The 15555-nt window shown below is 47.8% G+C and overlaps 1 protein-coding gene across 1 annotated transcript in view; it reads right to left on the bottom strand.

Annotated features, from left to right (window-relative positions):
• The window catches only part of CKMT2 (creatine kinase, mitochondrial 2), a 31351-nt gene extending 16571 nt beyond the window's left edge, over positions 1-14780 (bottom strand). The window contains exon 1 of the mRNA XM_059175375.1: positions 14540-14780. The gene's annotated coding sequence lies outside the window, so the exon portion shown is untranslated. The remainder of the gene's footprint in view (positions 1-14539) is intronic.
• Positions 14781-15555: the final 775 nt, after the last annotated feature.

Below are 15555 nucleotides of genomic sequence, written 5' to 3'. Positions count from 1 at the left end.
AGCAGAGTCAGGAGGAAGAGGAGGGCATGGTGTCATTTGCGCCCCACTGACAACTGCTGCTCTTCAACAGGTCTTCCACAGGAGAGGGATGTGCAGGTGGGTGTCTGACTCAAAACAGTCAGTTTGACACGTCCTATCTATATTGTTTCCGGAAGTAATAATATTAATACACATCCAAGAGTTCTAATATTGTCCTCTTATCTGAACCGTGACGTAGGATTCCTGCCAATAATCCTGTGGAGGCTTTGCCTGCCACAGGCTAAGCAGCCCTGGAGCTCTAGTGCTTTTGCTTGGATTCCTTGTAGAGGATTGACACAGTCTCAACGTTTTGGTGACGTGAAGAATTCCGGCTTCCTTGCCTCTATGTTACTCTCTTTCCGGGACACACAGAAACACTGAATTTCACTGTTGAGATCCCAACTGATCACCTTCAGAGTGAGAGTGAACTAAGGGTCTCATCAGACAGGCTAGGGACCCTGGGAGCAGTTGCTCCCCAAAGACCCAGATCCAGGCTTGCAATAAAACCATTTTTCCGGGGCGCCTGGGTGGCTCAGTGGGTTAAAGCCTCTGCCTTCGGCTCAGGTCATGATCCCAGGGTCTTGAGATCAAGTCCCGCATCAGGTTCTCTGCTCAGCAGGGAGCCTGCTTCCTCCTCTCTCTCTCTGTCTGCCTCTCTGCCTACTTGTGATCTCTTTCTGTCAAATAAATAAATAATTTAAAAAAAATTTTTTTCCTTGTGACTAAATGATATCTCTGCTGTGTGTCAAAAAGTTAGTCTGTGAAAAGCTGCACAAGCACATCATTGCTTTGTCTTACAGACTCTGTGACCCGGGAGCCCCCATATGTTCCCTAAGCACTATCTGCAGCTGGAGCCTCTGCCTCCAAGAGGCTTGATTTGTTACTTGCATCGATGGTGAGATGGTGGGTAACTGTGGCATAGGTGAAGCTGGAGAAAGGTATGTAAGAGATAGCCCATGTGTGCCAAAGTGGTCGTGCTTCGGCTTGCCTAGTTTCCAAATGTGGTGGTTCTGTAAGTCAGTCTATCTCTGGTGAAGCCACCAGGACCAAAGTTTTGATGCCTAAAGCAATCTGAGGCTTCCAGCAAAGCTTTTGGATTTTTTTGATTCTCTGCCTGCCATAGGCATTAGTATAACCTACTGAACTGTTCCGTGAGGAGATGGTCGGAGAGAGGAGACAAGGCGCCGGAACAGCTATGGTGCTTCTCCAGGGACAAAGGCCTCAGCATCCAGACACCCTTAGGAGGGGGAGTGGCCTCTTCTTTAAAGCTTGGCTTTTGTGGTTCTTTCTGCCTGACAGCTTGCTTGAAGTTAGGCATCATTCCCAGTTTCTCTGAATTATACCCCATTCGCGTTTCCTTCTTGGCACTCATCCCCACCTCTCATTTTATCTGCTTTGCGTACTGACTATCTCTCCTCCAAAGCAAGGAACTTGGTTTCTTTTGCTCACCGCTGTATCATCATTGCCTAGCACAGCACCTGGTACTTGTGGGCTCTCAGTAGTCTTATTTAATAAATGCTTTCAGCACTGCTTGCTGGTCGAGGAAGCCACTCTAGGCTTGCCAGGACCCACACAAGAATGCTGGTGTCAGCTGATTGGGCACAGTGGGGGCTGTGAGGCCAGAGAACTGGGCCAGTCAGAGGGCGAGTGGATGGGCCCAGGGGCACAGGCAGTGGAGAAGTTCGGAAGCCAGCTTCCCTCAGCCTTAGGATACCCAGTGGCCAGTGTTCCCCGGGAGCAGGATTTGGACTTATTTTGGGGGAAAGAGGCAAATGTCAACTAAATAAATTCACTGGGAATTTTATGAAAGCTCACACAGCACCAGTACACACACATTCAGGGTCTGCCGTGGGGCGCAGAACACCCGGGACACAGTGAACCAGCCTGATTTTCAGGTTAAGAGCTCTAGAGCTCCATACTGAGCTCTTTGATCGATCTCTTATTAAACACACACACAGCATAGAGCTAACATATTTCTAGTACAGATATATCAAATATATCCTATATAGGAGAGATGTATTTTAAAATATCAAAACAGAGAGGGAGGCAAACTGTAAGAGACGGCTAATCATAGGAAACAAACAGGGGTGCTGGAGGGGAGAGGGGTAGGAGGATGGGGTAACTGGGTGATGGGCATTAAGGAGGGCACGTGATGTAATGAGCACTGGGTGTTCTATGACAGATGAATCACTAAATTCTACCCCTGAAATGAATAATACACTATGCAATAACTAAGTTGAATTTAAATTTAAAAAACTTAAAATCAGTTTACTTACTGTGTTTTTGTGCTGGCGCCATAAGCCATACTCATTTGTTTCAGTAAAATTATTGCAGTTTGGTTAAGTATTGCTTCTCACTGCCCCTCGAGTTTGGACTTTACTGTCCATCTTTCCTGTGTCTGAACCAGCGCCTGGTGCCTCAATCCCCACAAAACTTCTAGCCCAAGGTGACTGCTTGCTGTCTGAGCTCCCACAGCACTCCTGGGCTGCTCACTCATTGCCACGTACGCTGCACAGGTGTTTGACACCTGTTGGTGAGCCCAACTGTCCGGTAGCTCTTGTCAGGATAAGGAACTGCCTACTATGCGCTTTCTTCCCATCCGACGGCTAAAATCTTCAAGTACAAGAACCTACCTACCTGTCACAGATCATTGCACATAGTAGCTGCTCAATAAACATTTCTTCTCTGACTTATTTTTAAGCTATGCTTTGCCTGATTTCCAGAAGAAAGAAATTTTACCAGCTTCCTGCTTATCTCTCTGCAGACAATGCATGTAGGTCTCCCAGAGAGTAACCTTTTCCTTGGGCTATTCCCCCAGGCACATTTCCCCCTCTGGCCTGGCTCCTTTGCTCCCAAGCACTTCTCACTTTTAATTTGCTATAAAGCTCGGGCCTGGTATCTAAGCCAACTTAGGGTCAAGTTTGACCCAGGAAGCTATCTTACAAAACTAGGGGAAAAAAACCCATTTACATTACATTAAACACATCCCTTTCAGCTACTGATTTTTAAGTCCTATCATAAAAGCAACCAGGCAAGCCTGGTAGGCTGGATTTCAGCATTTCCCTGCTCAGGTTCTGGGTCTCCACAAGCTGCCAAGAGAAGAGCAGCCCAATGCAGGCTCCTCGTCTCTCAACCCTAACAGGCCAGCTCCGTAGGCGCCCAGACGGCCCGACCTCGCCTGTTTCCCAGGGAGATCTGGTACAGGGTGTCCCACAGCTAACAGATGGAGCCTCCCAGCAAAGCATGAAGCCTCACGTGCATGTCCTTCCTTCCATCAGGAATCTTTTGACTGAGTAGGCAGGTGGGGAAGGAAGAGGCAGATGAAAAACCAGCGTTGGGTATCGGAGAAATTTATCTAAAATCTGTCATCCAGAAATTCCTCTCCACAAAATACAGGAAAGAATCTTTATCACCAAGCATTAAGGCAGGCTGTGATGCACCTCCCAGGCAGTCCACTAAAGAAATTGCAAAAATAAAACAAAACCTTACCCTTTTAGAGAACCAGGCTGATAGAACCTGTCTGCGTACATGTTCTCGAGGTAACTCAGGTAAGACATGACAGCACTATTTGTCACACAGCGCTTACTCCAAGTTCACCCGAAATTGGGGTGGCCGTTTGTGTTAGCTAATTGCCTTTGGCCAAAGGAAAAATAAGCTTTTCCTGTCTCTTCGACAGCAGGTAATTTTACACCTTGGATCCTGGCACCTAAGTTGAACCACTAGCATCACCCACCTCCCCCTGCCAGGGGCAGATCTTCCTTAATGTGTACATTTCAAAGAGATGGCTCCCAGGCTCTTGAGAAAAACATTTCTAGGTTGTAAAACTGGCTGGAGGCTCTCTTAAAGAGATTTATATACATCTCAAAGGGACAGAGAAAGAATTTAGGATACTTAGAAAACTTGGAAATATCCTAAGAAAAGGGGAGCGATGGTTTAGTTACTTCCCTTCCCTCACATGTAGGGAGTACTGTGTCAGGAGCTCAGCAGAGCTCCAGCAAGGGTGGACATCCCTCAGAACTGATCCTACAGTTTGAAGAGACAAGACCCAAAGACCATAGGATGGGGTCATAATTTTTATTGGTTCTCAAGCTCACTGGCCTGCACATGAAGATTTGTAATAAATGCTGGGTAAAAGAGAGAATGAACATAGAGACCCCAAGTCAGAAGGGGTCATTTAGCTCAGCCTGAATGCAGTCACTCCTATACCTTCAGCCCTCCTTAGACACCAGCAGAGCTGGGCATCTTACCACTTCCTAAGGCAACCCATTTCACCATTGGACAACAGTAATCATTAAACATTTTCCCACATTTTCATAAGGAGGGGAATCAAAATTAGTGTTTTCAAAGCCAGGTACTTCTCCACAGTAACCCGAAGGAGCAGCTATCTTGCCCTCTGTCAGATGAGGGAACTTAAAAACAGAGAGGTCAACTAAAAGCCCAAAGTCACACAGATAAAGGAAAAGCACATATGGTGTTTCAGTAGCCACTCATTTAAATGAGGATCCTGTTTTTACTTAGAAGATTTAATAATAAACAATATTACAGTATGTTGGGATGGAGCCGACCCCCTCATCTCCCAAGGAATACAGCGGCCAGCCAGTTCTAGCTGCCCTGGTCCCTCGTGGTTTCTCAGGGATACTGAATGGTTTTTCTCAGTCAGCGTTTCCACTGGGAGCTCTGGGCCAAGGTGCAAACCAGCACACAGGCATCGTTCTCCCCCACCCCCAGAGGGGAAGCAACACCAGAGGGTGAACCCTCAGGGCTTCCTCCACCCTCTAGGAATACCACTGACCATGGACTTCCAAAAGCAGTCAGATGTGTGGGCCAAAGTCACCGTGAATGACACCAACATGCTTCAGGTGGAAAGGAGTCACGGTGGGCAGTGATGAAGGGAGAGGGAAGACACGACAGTGAGGTGAAGACAGGTATCTTTTTATTTATTTGTTTGATAAATATTTAAGTGCTTATTATGGGGCAGTTTTTACAGTGCTCACCGTCTGAGGGGAGAACTCCTGTGAAGCCCTTGTTACATGTTGGGCTTCGTGGTTATTACCCCCCTTCAGTCCTCACAACACACCCATGAGGTTGATGCGCTTACTGTCCCCATTTCACAGACAGGCAAATGGAGGTAAAGGAAGGTAACAGAGCTGGCCCCAGACCACAAAGTTCGTGAGTGGCAATGCTGGGATTCAAGGCCAGCAGTCCTTTCTCCCAGTCCGCAGTTGTAACCTACTCCCCTCCTGGGCCAAGACAAGTCACAGGATAGGTGTTCTGCCAAGGGAGCCAGAGCCCCGTGGGAGCTCCTGGGAGGGCATGGTCTGGTCTGGTTTGAGCCCACACTGCTCAGCTACACTGTGCGTGTCTGGTTTTAGTCAGACCAACGTATTGCTTGCCCCCACCAGCCCCGTGACTAGTACCAGGTCCCAAACAACAAAAGATCCGAGCAGAAACAGTCACTAAACACCACATACCCATGTCCATAAACAGATGGCTATGGAAGCCCGCCTGATGGCCTCTTTGTGGCCATGCGCTTTCCAGGCATCTTCCAGATGGGAGAATAGCCACTGCCCTCAGCCTACACCAGATTTAATCGACCTGTGAATGCTGCAGAAGGGAAGGGAGGAATGAAGGCTAATTCTACCCCTGTTCTATGCCTAGGTCCAAAATCTTCATGGTGAGGGCATGGCATCCTGCACCACAGTCACTGATCTAAATTTGGCTTTGGAAGGACTCTATGGAAAACAATTGTCCTGAAATTTAGAGAGCTAGATTAAACCGGGACTGAATCTGCCAAGGATTTGTGGTGGCTGACTATCCCCAAAGGCCCCAGGAAAACCCATGATGTGGAGACAACCCTGACTGATTCTAGATGCCAGAATACTTGGAGCTTCCAGGGACAGATCTGAATGAGGCCAACCCAACCACTCATGAGTGGCCTATGCAAAGTGTGGACGCAGCCTCCACAATGGAGAAGATCACTTCGCAGCCTGAGAGCTAGCCCTGAATCTCATTTATTCATTCATTCATCCATTTGTCCACCTGTCTGGCTGTCTATCCAACCATTCAACAACATCAGAGAATCAATCCCTGTGTCAGATTCTGGGGCTGCCCTCCAGAAGCTTCTGGTCTGGAATAGGAGAGAGATCATTGTAAAAACAGATCATTCGAATAAAAAGTGACATGAGCAAAGATAATTAACAGGGGAGAAGACCCAAGTCTACCTGATATATCAAGGAGATTTTTCTCAAGAAGGTAAAAAATTGAGGGTTAGCATTTAGAATGCTTTTGGCATGTTGACAGAGAAATTTTGATTAAGAAAATTTAAGTTTATATTTTCTATGCCTGTATTTTATTTTTCTAGTCATTGTACTTTATTATGTACTTTATTACGTATCATGTACTTTATCATGTTTTATAAATGTATTGGTCTGTGATGGATTAGAAATTAATGACAGCTTTTGCTGCAGACAGTTTGAGAAGTGCTGCTCAGTTTCCTTATCTGTATGATGGGGCTAATCATAGGACCTACCCATAGAGGTTTTGTGAGGATTAAATGATCCCTCAGCACAAATGCTGACATAGAGGGAACAGGCAGTAAGTGTTAGAAGTTCTTGTGGCTAATGTTACTAAATTGGTAAATTGGTGAGAAAGGGAGAGGGGTCTAGAGGCAGGGAAATCAGGTCCTAGTGTCCTGAATAAACTAGGGAGGAGACGTTCCAGGCTTCAGCCATGGTGGTGGGAAGGCTTCTTGGAGATAAATGAAGAAGGTCCAAGATACTTAGTGAGTGGGCTCAGGGGGCTTTTGGGACCAGTCAGATGTGGGCATGAGAGTCATGAAGGAGTCTTGGAAGACTCCCAGGTTTCTGACTTGAGGATTTCACTGGGAATCCTGGCTGGGGAGCAGGCTTGGAGTACAGGCTAGGACAGGATGATCAGGTTGAACTGGAGATAACTGGGAGGTATTGCAGAGGGAATGACCTTCCTTTTCTAAGTAAGCTCTACACCAGACATTGGGCTTGAATTCACAACCCCAAGATCAAAGGTCACAGGCTCTCTGACTGAACCAGCCAGGTGCCCCAGGATATATTTTCACGTGATTGAGGCCTCATGAGAGAGGTCTAGACTGGAAAGGGTGGCAACTGTCTGACCATCCACCTGTTCCTAAATCCTCTCATTGGGCTTCCCTGGGGGCTCACCCTCCTTGGATACCAAAGGAGACAGTGAACTAGTGGCCATGAACAGATGCCGCTATAGCACCATGACCAGAGGCTCTGAAGCCAGGAAGTCTGGATTTGAATCCAGTTCTGCCACTTACAATTCTCTATTGTCCTGAGAAATTTACTTTCCTTTCATGTCTTCATTTTTCTCAAATTTAAAGTGAAAGTAATAATAAGGATGAAAAATGAGTACAGTATTTGTATAGTCCCTCTACTTGCTGTCACAGGGTTTGAGGACATTCTCCCTTCACCTCAGCAAACAGCTTCGTCCAAGGGAAGTGGCCTGAGGGCTTCCTCACTTCTTATGACTGAATTATCAACTGAACACACTTGCAAACACCCGCCAGCGACATGGACGGGTCCAAGGGGGTGATTATAGAGTCTGCCTGGAGTCCCACAAGGTCCTTCCCAGGGATGCTTTTGTGTGACACCCTCTGGCCTGCCCCTCAGGCTGTCTTTCTGAGTCAAGCTGTCTCCTAGGGCCTTCCTGGGCGTGCTTAGCCAAGATGGACCCTTGTCCCTAGCCTCCTTGTCCCTAGTCTCGTGAGGATGGCCTGGCAGGCTGGGCCTATTCCTGCCTATCAGACTGAACCCCTTCTGTGCCTATGTTTTCCTCCCAGGAACCCTCATTTCCTTTGGCCCTGATACCTTCTCCTTCTAGGCCCCCTCCTCAGGGACTTCTCAGGCCTGCTGCTTGCCCTGGGCACCCCGAGCTGGAGAGCAAGAGCTTTTCTGCAGGCCAGTTACACGTAGCTGCTCCAAGTCGGAAATTTTGCTCCTGTGGAGATCATTAAATAAGGGCCCATGCTATACAGAAGGTGCTCAGACATGTGAAAAGATGCTCACCACCATTAGTCCCCAGAGAAATGCTAATCAACCATAATGAGATGACACCTTATACCTATCAGAGTGGCTAGAATCAAAGGGACCAGAAATAACAGGTATTGACAAACGTGGAAAAAAAGGAACCCTTTGCACCCTTGTTGGTAGAATGCAAACTGGGGTGGCCACTGTGGAAGACCGTATGCGGGTTCCTCAAAACTCAAAATAGAAATATCACAGGATTCAGTAATTTTGCTACTAGGTACTTACCCAAAGAAAATGAACACTAATTCAAAAAGACTTCTATTTACAATATGTACTTCTATTTACAATATGTACAAATTGTACTTCTATTTACAATAGCCCAGAATATGGAAGCAACCCAAGTGCCCATCCATAGGTGAACAGATAAAGAAGAGTGGTATGTGTATACACGCGTGCACGCGCGCACACACACACACACACACACACACACACAGGAATATTACTCAGCCATAAAAGGGGAGATCTTGCCATTTGCAACAATACGGATGGCCCCAAAGGGTATAACGTTAAGTGGAATAAGTCAAACAGAGAAAAATACCGCATGATTTTACTTATATTTTGGAATACAAGAAATAAAACTGAACAAGGAAGAAAAGAGAAAACAAACAAACCAGACTCAAATACAGAGAACAAACTGGTAGTTGCCAGAAGGGAGATGGGTGGGGGACGAAGAGGTATATGATTTCAGGTTTGAAATAAGTTGCAGAGATGAAAAGTACAGCACAGGGAATTTAGTCCGTAATACTGAAAGCACTGTTTGCCGACTGATGGTGCCTACGTTTACCATGGTGAGCACGGAGTCATGTACAGAATTGTTCAGTCGTTACGTTGCACACCTGAAACTAACACTGTTAGTTTGTAACATGTTAATTATACTTCAGTACAAAAATACTTCAGTACACAAAGTTAATTATACTTCAGTACAAGTATAACATGTTAGTTATACTTCAGTACAAAAATAAAATCAAGAAAATTATTTGTGAGGATATGGGGAAAAGAGAACTTTTGTGCACTGTTGGCGGGAACGTAAAACGGTGTGGAGAGAACTCAAAAATGAAAAAATAGAACTACCATATGATCCAGCATTGCTACTTTTGGTTCTATGTTCAAAGGACACACAATCAGTACTCCAAAGAGAAATCTGCATTTTCATGTACAGTACAGCATTGTTCATAATAGCCACAATATGAAACAGCACAGTGTCTGCCAGCGGACGAATGGATAAAGATGTATGTATACAACAGTGTAGTATTTAGCCATGAGAAATAAGGACATCGTGCCCTTTGCTACAACATGGGTGAACCTTGAGGACCTTATGTAGGTGATATACGTCAGACAAAGAAGGATGCTGTATGACAACCCACAGAATCTAAAAAGGTAAACTCAGAGAAACAGAGCAGAGTGGTGGCTTCTAGGGAATGGGGACTGGAGGAAATGGAGAGATGTTGGTTCAAGGTTGTTTCTACTTGTAAAAAATTTCTGAGTATCTAAGGTATAGTGTAACAGTGATAATTAATATTACTGTATGATATCCTTGAAAGTTGCTGAGAGAGGAGATCTTAAATGTTCTCACCACAAAATAGAAATGGTAATTACGTGACGGGATAGAGGTATTAGCTCATGCTGTGACGTCAATCATTTTACACTAGACACTTGTATCCAATGTGCATGTTCAAGTTAGACAATGTTACATGCCCGTTACATCTCAATGAAGCTGGAGGGAGCAATAAATAAAGGCCCATGCAAAGGGCAAGGATAGGCCTTCTTTTGGTCTTAAAAGGCTCCTGCTGAGTAATGCTGAGGAGGGGTAGGGAGGCAGGAGGTGAGAGAGGGTGCAGCTCTGCAGAGCCCGCCCCTTACTGGCTGTGATCCTGGCTTGTAACCACCTGACTTGCTCAGTGAAATGCTATAACCATTTTGGAAAGTGAACAAAGAAAACTCTATTAACAGATGCATAGCCACTGGCCCAGCATCACACTTTGAAAATCCATTCTGCCGAAATAGGGCTGCCAGTATATAAGAAGAGAGTCACAGGAGGATTACGTTTGTAGTGGCAAACAGACAGAAGAACCCTGGAAGTCACCTGTCCATCGGAGGGAGAAGGAGATTGCATTAAGTGGTGGCACATTCAGGCACTGGAATATTCCATGGCTAGTAAAGAATTAGTCTAAACTACCTCAACTTCAACTGGGTGAACACGTATGCCATATTTTTTACATTAAAAGGAAAAACTACTTGGATAGTAATGAGAATGAGTAGTTCCAGTTTTCTAACAGTATAAATATATATGCATTTGCATATATTTATGTGACATAAAGTATTGATGGTTATTCATACTAGTTATTCAACCTGCTAAAAGGGTTACTTGAGAACAAGAGATTTGGAGGAGGCAGCTTTTTAATTTTTCTTAATAGAAATCGGTCTTGTGTCCCTTGTAAAAATAAGCATGTATAACATTATGATTAAAAAAAGTAACAAGCGGGGTGCCTGGGTGGTTCAGTGGGTTAAAGCCACTGCCTTCGGCTCAGGTCATGATCCTAGGGTCCTGGGATGGAGCCCCAGGTCAGGCTCTCTGCTCAGTGGGGAGCCTGCTTCCTCCTCTCTCTCTCTGCCTGCCTCTCTGCCTACTTGTGATCTGTCTGTCAAATAAATAAATAAAAATCTCAAAAAAATTTTTTTTTAAAAAGTAACAAGCTAAAAAGTAAATCATCTGTTCAGTGTGTTAGAAGTCCAGATTTCCAGGCTGTATCTTTTGAAAGAGTTTCCACAAGAATGGGGCCATCACTTATGCATTTGAAAAAAAAGTTTCACTACTGGGTCTGGGAATCTGAGCCTTAGCAAATCCATCTATATAATGGGCTCAATGAGACCTCTCCCCAGGTGTTGTGAGAATTAAGTGACAAGCTGCCAGTGAGCACTGACAGTATGCAAGCTCCTTCTCCCTAATGACCCCCAAGGCAATGGGAGGGTTACCACTGTCTCCCAAAAGCCACCTCCGATTATCCTAATCAGCACTGTCTGCCCTTTCTCTGAATGTTTGCTAATTTTGTTTTATATTTTTAGCATTTCAAATGTTTCATGTAATTGTTTTATTTGTAATCTAAGAGTGAGACTACATTCTAGAAGAAACCCATTGCATACTTTCAGATCCACTGAACATGTTCTGAAAACCAACATCTGAGCTGACTAAATGGATTTAACTACTTGGGCTCCTAAGTTCTTCTCCAGACCCCTGTTATCAGGGGACCTTATCCCGGCTTGACAATCCCTCACCTACTGGCATTTCACCAAGCTCTGACCCTTTGCTCTGCCTTTCCACTTGGGACATCCTTTCTGTCCCTGCATGCCCAGTCAAGCCTGTCAGGTGTTTGTTTAACACTTCTTGAACTCCCACCATGAGCCATGCCCCATGCAAGGGGCCTTACAAACAACATCTTCAATCTTTGCAACAATCCTGCCAAGTAAGCATTGTTTTGCAGATGGGGGAAACAGAGGCTAAGGAAAGGCTCAGGTCTTGGGACATGTTGAAAGAGCTGGGACTTGAACCCAGGTGTGTCCTGGGCCCTGGATTTGGGCTCTTCTCAGACCACAGCACCTCACAGACAGCCCTGCACTCATCAGTAATCGGATGGAAAGCACCTGTGATTTATGACCTGGGAGTTCCACAGAACCCTCCACTCAGACTCCCCAGACCACAGAAGTGCATTTATCATAGCAGCTCCTAGACACAGGAGTGTCCCCTCAAGGCATGTGACTCCCCACACTCCTGGAATATTACAAGCCATTCTCCTTCCTTGTCATCTGTCTGCTCCACTCAGACACAGGGACCCAATGTGCCTGCCGGCCATGCAGGGGATTCCAGGCCAGCCTGCCTTTTTCTAAGGAGGAGGGGCAGAGGCTTGTCTTCTCTCTCCTCCCATCTGCCTCCTCCCTTATACAGAAGTAGGGACTGCAGGGGTGAGGAGGGATGTTGTCTCTAGCCCTCACCCCAAAGAAGCTGTCCGCCTGTTTCCCTCACTTAGAACTCCTCTATGACTACTGTATTGAAAAGCATCAGGGCTACAATCTGGCAGAATCCCTGGGCTCCACACCAGGGAAAGTTTCTATCTGGGCTGCAAGTTCACACCAAAAGGCAATAACACTGTGTTTTTTGCTACTAGCCCTCTCCGTTAAACAATAAGAACCACCATCATAAGTCCTTTGGTCACAGTGCCCAAGAGCTGTTTTTCTCTCTCTCTACTAGGCAGGCATACTAGGAGTCTGGGTCCTAGTCTAAGGGTTTTATTGGGTTCTGTCACATCCTATTATGTGGAGGCCTTGGGTTCTGTCACTACCTCTGGACATTCCTGGTCTTCCTGAATATTCTGGATAAAGATGCCGTGAGTGCCTTTCTGCTGACTCCGAGTTATTTCTGATCCAACTGTATGTGGCATCCACGTGTTTGAACTCGTTGGGGCTGGAGGGCAGTGGAGGGCAAGGGGAGGACCACGGGTCAGCTTTCTTCCAGAGAGTCACCCCAAAACGGGGACATCCTTGGGGTTGGAGCAGCTCCACAGAACACTCTGAACAAATACCCATGATCCCCTACTAGGCCAGCAGAAAATGTCTGCCCCCTCCCAGTTCTCCCAGAGAGCAAAGGGTTCAAGTTACTTCACCACCGCTAGATATACTGCCACCCCTGGGCACCAGTGTCACCTCTGTTCTATTCGGCAAGTAGAAAGTCACAAGCAGGAGATATTTATAGTCCTTCCCTGTAAACCAGAGGCCTTTCCTAGGGCTCCTGATATCATACATTTACAACCATTACCAGACACATCTCTCACAGGTAGTCAGTTAAGAACCATCTAGTTCTGCGAGATACTCTAGAAGAGTGGGGTGCCTTCTTCCCTGACCAAGGAAAGAATTCTGTGTGGCTTCAAGACAGGGGTGGGAGTGACCTCCAAGAGTCACCTTCAGGACTGGCTCACTGCAGGATTCCTGGCTCAGTGGGCAGGAACTCCCAGCTGACACATAGATGAGAAATGGCTGCTCCAAGCTGTGGTGGAAATGGAGACCCGGGGCCTCTATCTCAGAACCAGTCCTCTTCCTGCCTCTGAATACTCAGGGCTCCCCATTCCTCATCCCACCTACCAACCCATGATTTTCTGGACCTTCCTCGGTCACCCCTTTAGGAAAACGAACCTGGCCTATGGCCCGTTCTCTAAGGATAGGATTTCATCATGAACTGGCAGAGTCTGTGGAGACAGGTGGCCCTCATGCTCTTCGCTGAAATGGAGCCTTAGCCCACAGAAGGGTTAACTTTAAAGCCTGGGTTTGGGGGAAAAGCACCTCTAAGTGTGGAGGCGGAAGTGGAGCGTCCACACAGCTACCACCACCCAAATATCCTCTCAGAGCCTGCCCAGTCAGGAAGCCCTCTTGCCAAGTACTGGTGGTGGTTGTGTTCTTCTCTTTGAGCAGAGTTAGCTGAACAAGGACACAAATTCAAAAACAGAGAAGTGGCACTTCTGGAAACAGCACAGCGGCTGACGGAGCATAACCTTGTCACAAGGGCGCTAACTGCCACCTCACGTGATTCCAGTTGACCCCATGCTCAAGGTCACAGAGCCCAGGGCAGCGGGGGAGGGAAGGTCTAAAGGGCAACACCGACAAGAGCTGAGGGAGGGTGGCTTGTTCTGGTGGCACATGTCACCCTCCACGCCCACCAGAACACGGGCAGCCATCCACTCAAGAGACCAAAGCAGGGTTGACCGTAAGCCCCCGGGAGCCAACCACGTGAACAAGCAAACAGGAAACACATTTTGCCACAGGTGAAGTACATTTAGGCCAACTGGGCAACAGGTTTACCTCCGCTGGGGGCAAAACAGTTGCGTGGCTCGTGATTAATGGATTCGTGATTTCAGAAATGAATCTCTAGCCATAGTATTAGCTAATTTAAATTGGGTCCAGCTGTTGGGTTAAGTAGTAATTAGCTTCGAGACCCTCAAGATGTTCATTTTCCACTTATTTATCCCCCAGTCATCGTTTTGATGCCGCTGAGGTCGAAAATCATCCCCAGAAACGAACGGATTAGTTGAAGGTTAAGGTTCCAAATGCGGAGGCATTTAGATACTCCGTTAGGAAAAATTCCTAATTCGCCGTCCAAAACAAGCCGACCAGCAAGGTGCTGAGAGCAGCGCCTCACCGCAGAGCTGTTGCGGGGGTCGGTCGCCTACGCCTGTGGGCGGGGAAGAGCGGGCCGCAGGGCGCGCGCTCTGGCGGCTCATCTAGGGGTCACCACGAAGCCCTCACCCGGGAGCAGCGCCCCTGAGAGCTGTTACCGCTGTCCTCCGAGGTCCCGCCCGCAGCCCTCGGACCCCTGCTCACGAGGCGCCTCACACCGGCTCTAGCAATGCGCCTCGCTTGGCAGGTATAAAGTCGGGTTTCAGGGGCCCACTGACCTTGGAGCCGGAGTCTCCCACGTCCCGCTGCCCGCAACAGCTGAGAAGTGTAACCGCAGCTGGCCGCCTTGGCCTTGAAAAGGCTCCGGGCTGGGCGGGGCGGGGGCCCATGTCGGCCAATCCCGTGTCTGCCGTCGGACGTCAGGGCGCGCAGGCTCCCGCCGCGGTGCCCTTGAAGGCCCCGCGTCGGACTCTTCCCCTGGGTCCTGGGCTTTCCAGCACCTGCCCTTTCTCCCGAACGTTGCCCTCCCCCACGTCCCGTCCCGGAGTCCGCGGCTCCCCGGGCTGTGCCAGGTTCCGGGCCTGCAGCCTGGCTGCCCGGACCGCTCAGCCCCGCAGCACCCGGCTTCGGCTTCGGGGTGGAAGCGTCGGCAGGGGGGCTGCCGCACCTGTTAGGGGATTTGTTTCCAAGTTCCCTCTGCAGCCCCATCCCGCGAGGGAGGAAGGGGGTGGCGGCTGGCTCTGGAGGATGACATTGTCCGCGCTCCCCAGCTGAGGGCTGAGAAGTAGAAGATGCGTAAAGCTCCCGCTTCCCCGCTGCTAACCAGGCTCTGAGCCAGGGGCCAGAAGCATGTCCTTCTAACTTGTTGTCTAGGGCCTGGATTCAGGGACGACAATCACGTTGCTCTTTTAGATCAAGCCATCTGAAGTAGACTGCTGGACGATTTCCCTTTCAATCCGCACCAGTTTAATGCATCACCCAGAAGGCCCTGCAGGCCACAACCCTGCTGAAAATAGCCCTCCTTGGGACCTGCGCCCCAAACCAGAAAGGTTGACTGTAAATAGCAGTGACCCACGAGGACTTGGGCTGCAGCCCTGACATTTCAGAGAGAGCTGCCCGGGTCTCTGGCGATGGTCACGTACCCAGCCTCTATGGCCAGGTGCACATCACCAGCTGGTTCCTTTCCCTTTTTTTCTTAGGGTCCAGCCAGGAGCAGGGGATAGAGCCCAGAAATAACTTCCCAGCTAGAATGGTTCTCTTTCAGAGTTTCTACTTCTTTTTATTATGACCCAAA

This window comes from Mustela lutreola, chromosome 5 (genome assembly GCF_030435805.1).
Source record: "Mustela lutreola isolate mMusLut2 chromosome 5, mMusLut2.pri, whole genome shotgun sequence".
NCBI classification, from domain to species: domain Eukaryota; kingdom Metazoa; phylum Chordata; class Mammalia; order Carnivora; family Mustelidae; genus Mustela; species Mustela lutreola.
This window is presented reverse-complemented; position numbering and strand designations above follow the sequence as displayed.